Genomic DNA, 6,856 nt, shown 5'->3' with positions numbered 1-6,856 from the left:
TCTTATCATCTATCTTCCCCCTCTTCAAAAGGATTGAACACCGTGATTCTTATCATCTTCCCCCTCTTCAAAAGAATGGAACACCGAGATTCTTATCATCTTCCCCCTCTTCAAAAGGATGGAACACCGTGATTCTTATCATCTTCTCCCTCTTCAAAAGAATTCGTCCTCGAATTAGAAAAATCATCACCTACATCAATTTTATATGCATTGTTATTAATTCTTCCAAGGACTTTATAAGGGTCATCCCCTCTTGGATGTAACTTTGTCTTCCGTTGAGACGGAAATCGCTCCTTGCGAAAATGTATCCAAACTAGTCACCAGGTTTAAAAATGATTTTGGGTCTCAATTCTCTCCTTCACCTCCTTGTGCAATGTTTTGATCAAGTCTGCCTTACTTGTGGCTGTGTCACTCACAAACATATTAGAAGAAATAGGAAGCAAATCAAGAGGCGTAAGTGGATTAAATCCATAAACAACTTCAAAAGGAGAACAATGAGTTGTACTATGAATTATTCTATTATATGCAAACTCTACAAATGACAAACATTCATCCCAAGACTTAATATTCTTAGAAATAATAGCCCTAAGCAATGCTCCTAATGTTCTTTTAACCACCTCAGTTTGTCCATACGTTTGAGGATGACATGTAGTTGAAAACAACAATTTGGTACCCAATTTACCCCACAATACTCTCCAAAAGCGACTTAGAAATTTAGCATCCCTATCACTAACAATTATTCTAGGGATTCCATGTAATTTTACTATTCCCTAACAAAATAAGTCAGCAACTTGTTTTGCATCGTCCGTCTTGTTACATGCAATAAAATGAGTCATCTTACTAAATCTGTCTACCACAACAAAAATACGATCTTTACCCTTTTTAGTGTGCGGTAAACCAAGAACAAAATCCATAGATATATTAGTCCAAGGTTCATTAGGTACATTCAAAGGAGTGTACAATCCATTTGGTTGTGATCTAGATTTAGCTTCTTTGCATTTAAAGCATTGACTACAAAATTTATGAACATCATGCTTCATTTTCGGCCAAAAGAAGTGTTCATGCAACATATTATAAGTTTTATTAATCCCAAAATGTCCCATTAAGCCACCACCATGTGCTTCTTTAACAAGCAAATCTCGGATAGAGCTTTTAGGAATATAAAGCTTACTTTTTTTAAATAAGAGTTCATGAAACACATAATAATCATCTACAACTGTTTTTGTAAGACAAGATGCATAAATAATTCCAAAGTCGTGGTCATCTCGATATAATTCTCTAATATGCTCAAATCCAAGAATTTTTGCACTAAGAGAAGTAAAAAGATTGTACCTTCTAGATAATGCATTAGCTACCACATTATCCTTACCTTGCTTATATTTGATGACATACGAAAATGTTTCAATAAACTCCACCCATTTTGCATGCCTACGGTTCAGTTTGCTTTGACCCTTAAGATACTTCAAGCTTTCATAATCAGAGTGGATCACAAATTCTCTAGGCCATAAGTAGTGTTGCCACACCTGCAATGTGCGAACTAAAGCAAACAATTCTTTATCATAGGTAAGATAGTTCAATGCTGCCTCATTTAGTTTTTCACTAAAATACATTACGGGTTTGCCATCTTGCATCAAAACAGCACCTATGCCCAAACCACTTGCATCACACTTAATTTCAAAAGTTTTATCAAAGTTAGGCAAAACAAGTAATGGTTCATTGGTTAATTTATTCTTAAGCTCATTAAATGCATTCTCTTGCATATCTCCCCATTTAAAAACAACATTCTTTTTCACCAAGTCATTCAATGGTGTAGCTATGGTGCTAAAATCTTTTATAAATCTCCTATAGAAGCTAGCTAACCATGAAAACTACAAACGTCACTTGCATTTTGTGGTGTTGGCCAATCCCTGATTGCTTTAACTTTCTCTTCATCTCCTTCTACTCCATTTTTACCAACTATGAAGCCAAAAAAGTTAACTTTTTCTATGCAAAAACTACACTTATTAAAATTAGCATAAAATTTCTCTTTTCTAAGTTTAATCAAATTCTTATCAGCGTGGGTCGTGTGTAGAGAAATACTGCACATCCAATTCTACTAAGACCAAAACCATAAAATGATAGTTCCCCCACATGATTGTATGTGATTGCATTTCTTGATCCCGGTAGTATCTACTTACGGAGTATTTCTTAAAATCCTCAAGTCACTGCTACTCTTACTTTTTAGTAAAGGCAAGACACCTCTGTATAGATGACAGTATCGTGGTGACGACCATGAGACTAAAGGTAGGGTAGATGTTTTTTCACGTTGGTTGTAGCCCTTAGATTAGATCCGGGCATTGTTTTGTTCTTTATAATATTTTTATTTAAATTTCACGATGTTGTCTTTGCTATAGTTGTTTAATGATTTTATTTTGAACATAAAGTGCATGGCACCGTTTTAAAATGTTTTAAAGATTTTTTTTCATTTCATATTATGTCATGTAGTAGCGACTTTATTTTAGTAGTAAAAATAGGGTCGTTCCTGTTGGTATTAGAGCTTTAGGCTGACAAGTTATGTAAACTAGCCTACGATGTGGGCTCAAGATATTCTTATGACTTTGCAAGGTATGACTCGTCACGTTGCAAATACCCTGACTTTTAAAACAAACATTTTTAAAGCTTCTTACTGCTAATATATGAACGGAAACCGTTTATCTACACCTCATAGAACAAATTATCGAAACTAAGAATGTTTGATTAATCCACCACACCTAAATGGTGGTGAGAGTTCTCTTATTTATAATCATTTACAGAATACAGAAATATGGTAAATTACAAATAATATGGAAATAGCAATAAAAGTAAAGAATAATAAATGAATACAATATATTTGCCTTTAATAAAATGGCAAATATGTTAAGATGTAAGGCAAATATCTAGAAATATCTAGTAATGTAAGGCAATATATTTGCCTTATAATGAATATTCAACTATTCTTAACACCCCCCGCAAGCTGAGCGTCGGATTTGAATGAACGTGAAACTTGGATCTGAAAAATTCAAAGAGAGATCGAGAAATACTTTTTGTGAAGATGTCAGCAACTTGGAGATGAGAGGGTACATATTGTGTGCGAAGTTTGCCATCGATAACAAGTTCTCGAAAGAAATGATAATCTAGTTCAACATGTTTGGCCCGCTTGTGAGAAACGGGATTAGAGCTAAAAAATATAGCACTTTTGTTGTCACATAAGAGTAAGGGCTACTGTGAAATAGGAACCTTGAGGTTATGCAAAAGATGCGTAACCCAAAGAAGTTCAGCAGCAGCTGTGGCAAGAGCATGATACTCAGATTCACAGCTGGAGCGTGAGACAGTAGGTTGCTTTTTGGCACTCCAAGAAACGAGATTGTTACCAAGATAAATAGAATAGCTGGATGTAGAACAACGAGTATCGGGACAACCAGCCCAGTCAGCATCCGAATAAGCGACGAGCGTACTAGGAACATTGGATGGACGAAAGGTAAGACCAAAGTGGAGTGTTCCTTTGACATAGCGAAAAATACGTTTGACAGCAAGAAAGTGATATGTAGTAGGGGCATGCAAGAATTGACTGACAGAATTGACAACATAAGCAATGAAAGGCGCCAACAAGAGATCTATAGAGAGTAGAATTAGAGAAAGAAGAACCATCAGCAGTCAGGTGTTGAGAAACAACCATGGGAGTGTGGGATGGTTTGCTATCGAGCAACTGAGCACGAGTAAGAATATCTTGAGCATATTTCAACTGACTAATAAAGAGACCATCAGGAGTGGGTGAAGCTTCAAGACCAAGAAAGTAACTGAGAGAACCCAAATCTTTGGTAGCAAACTCAGAATGAAGCTTGCGAGTAAAGTTGTCAATAAGAGATGAGTTGTTGCCGGTAACAATAATGTCATCAACATAAAGAAGCAAATAGATAAGGTTAGATTGCTGATGAAAGACAAAAAGGGACGTGTCAGCGCGACTACAAGAAAACCCAAGTGTGAGAAGAAATGAGCTAAAACACTGAAACCAGGCACGAGGAGCTTGCTTTAAGCCATAGAGGGCTTTCTTTAATAGACAAACATGAGTGGGAAATCAAGGATCAATATACCAGGAGGTTATTCCATATGAACACGTTCAATAAGAGTTCCATTGAGAAAAGCATTCTTGACATCAAGTTGTCGAAGAGGCCATTTATTTGTGACTGCAATAGAAAGCACAACACGGACTGTGATAGCTTTGACAACCGGACTGAAAGTGTCAGTGGAGTCAAGACCAGGAACCTGAGTATAACCTTTGGCAACAAGATGAGCCTTGAAACGCTCGACGGATCCATCAGGAAAATATTTAATACAAAACACCCATTTAGAGACCACGATGTTGGTGTTGGCAGGACGAGGAACCAAAGTCCAAGTATCATTTTGTTGTAACGCTCAAATTTCTTCATCCATGGCAGCCTAGGATTCTTAGCCTCAAATTTAAATCCTTTTGGCTCAGTGGATGCAAGAAGTCCAGATGAGCCTAAAATACCAAGATTTGCTGGATGATGAGTCTTGAATATACCAGCTTTGGCTCGTGTGATCATAGGATGAGTGCCCAAAGAAGAGGAATCAACAGTAGGTTCAATAGAGGTCGAATTAGAAGTCAAGGGTGGCAAAGTGGAACCTGCAAGAGAAGTATCAACCTGCACAGACTCATCCACAAGGTCAGAACAAATATCACACGGGGATGAACTAGATCGAAGAATGTGCGGTGATGAAGTGGTAGAGGGGATGAATCAATATGATAAAGATGTGGCTCCAAGAAATTTGAAATAGGAATAGAGGAAAGAGGTTGGGTCTGGGAGCTAGGGATAGCAGGAAAGTGAGTTTTATAAAATTGAGCATGGCGGGTAATATATAGTTTAGTGGTGGCGGGATCAAGACAACGGAACCCTTTATGAGCAAGACTATAACCCAAAAAAATACAAGGAATGCTGCGGGGAGAAAGCTTGTTAGGCATATAATCACGCAAATAAGGATAAACACGACAACCAAAGGGATGAAAATTGTCATAATGTGGAGTGTAGCCATAAGGAGTTCAAAGGGTGACTTACCGCCAAGAAGTGGAGTAGGCAACCGGTTGATAATATAAGCTGCAGTGCTGAAGGCGTCAACCAAAAAACGAGAAGAATATTTATTTTCCACAAATTTTTTAAATTGAAGAAAAATATAAAAAAAAAATCAAATTTAAATTTTAAAGGGTAAAGCCAAGTGAATCGAGAATAATCATCAATAAAAATATCATAATAAAAGAAAACAATATATTTGCCTTTAATAATGAACGGTCAACTATCATTAACACGAACAATATAAATCAACCCAACCCAAAAGAAAATCATGGTTTGGGTCTACATTTACAATCCAAACAATTGGATTAGGTCTTAAAAATATTCCTATCACGACCCACGCCCACGACTTAGATCAAGATTCAAAATCTAGATTCGACACCCGATGCTCCCGACATTTCCTAAATAAAGCATGTAACTATTTTTTGGATCTTTTTTCAACATTGGATTACTCAAAATAAACCGGGTTAAACCATAGGGTTCCTATGATTAAACCACTAAAAAAGAATGTGCACCTTATTGGTATAGGTAGTGACTTTCAATTCATTTAAGTTTTTCTTAGTCATCGGATCCTCAAAATCGCTCTCATTCGAATGTGGTCTCGGTTCATTCATATACCTCTCATTTATTCAAATATCACAATCTCATCCTAACGTGCGAACATCCCTTAGTCGACTTGCTTTACATTTAAAACAATTCAATTCTAAATTGTATACATTATTATATGCAAAATATTAAACAAATCACAGCATCTCACATGTCACATTTAACCCGACATAACCTTTGGAAAAAAAAATATTAGTTAATAAAATATTCAGAAACCATATTATAATAATTATTATTATTAAAAGAGACAAAACAATTTGGACTAGATTCTAAAAAATAATTAAAGGTTTGAATTCTTTCATTATTATAATAATTATTATTATTATTATTTAAAAATGGGAATATATCCAAGTGGGAATCTTCAAATTATTTAAACATAAGGATAATAATTTATAAATACTAATTTTGCATGTTTACAAGTATTTATATGGTTATTGACTCCACGTGTCATGATTGGTTCTCTTCGAAAAAGAAAAGAATATATGGAACTAATTTAGGGTTGTTCGATAACCATGGAGTATTTTTTAGGGTCTCGGCTTGAGATCGGAAGAGTAATCGAGCAGACAAAAGCAGCTGTACGTGTAGTAATTCTCGATATAGCAATAAAGGCAAGACGTGTAGGTGGATCAACTCATCGAGTTTCCATTAAAATAAGATCCACAAAAGGAAAAATACTTTTCTTCATTTATTATTAAGGGTATCTCGAACACACCCATGTTTTATTCTCGAGCATCTTACTGGTTTATATCTAGTATGTTCATAAACTTTGAAATTATAACTTTCAATTTTCTATGGTACGTTCTCGAACATCCTATTTTACTTTTAAAATTATTATGAAGATTAAGAATATTTGACGTTTGTTACTGATGTTAATAATATGTTATGACTTGTGAATGTTTGATATTTGAATTTTATAAGATTTTAGTTATTAATATATCATGTATTATAAATAACAACCCGACCATCTCACCCAACTTGAAAATAGATGGTTGGGTTGTGAATTCTATTCGGGTTGTTCGGGTCACCAACCCAACCAACTCGAAAATTTTAAGTTGATCCAAAAGATTTCCTCAACCCAACTCGTGTACATCTCTATCTAACACTTTCTCATTTCCTTTTTTTTTTCTATCGTCTTTTAACGCTTA

Source organism: Cucurbita maxima, unplaced genomic scaffold (assembly GCF_002738345.1).
Source record: "Cucurbita maxima cultivar Rimu unplaced genomic scaffold, Cmax_1.0 Cma_Scf00040, whole genome shotgun sequence".
Taxonomy (NCBI): Eukaryota; Viridiplantae; Streptophyta; class Magnoliopsida; order Cucurbitales; family Cucurbitaceae; genus Cucurbita; species Cucurbita maxima.
Note: the sequence above shows the minus strand (reverse complement) of the source record.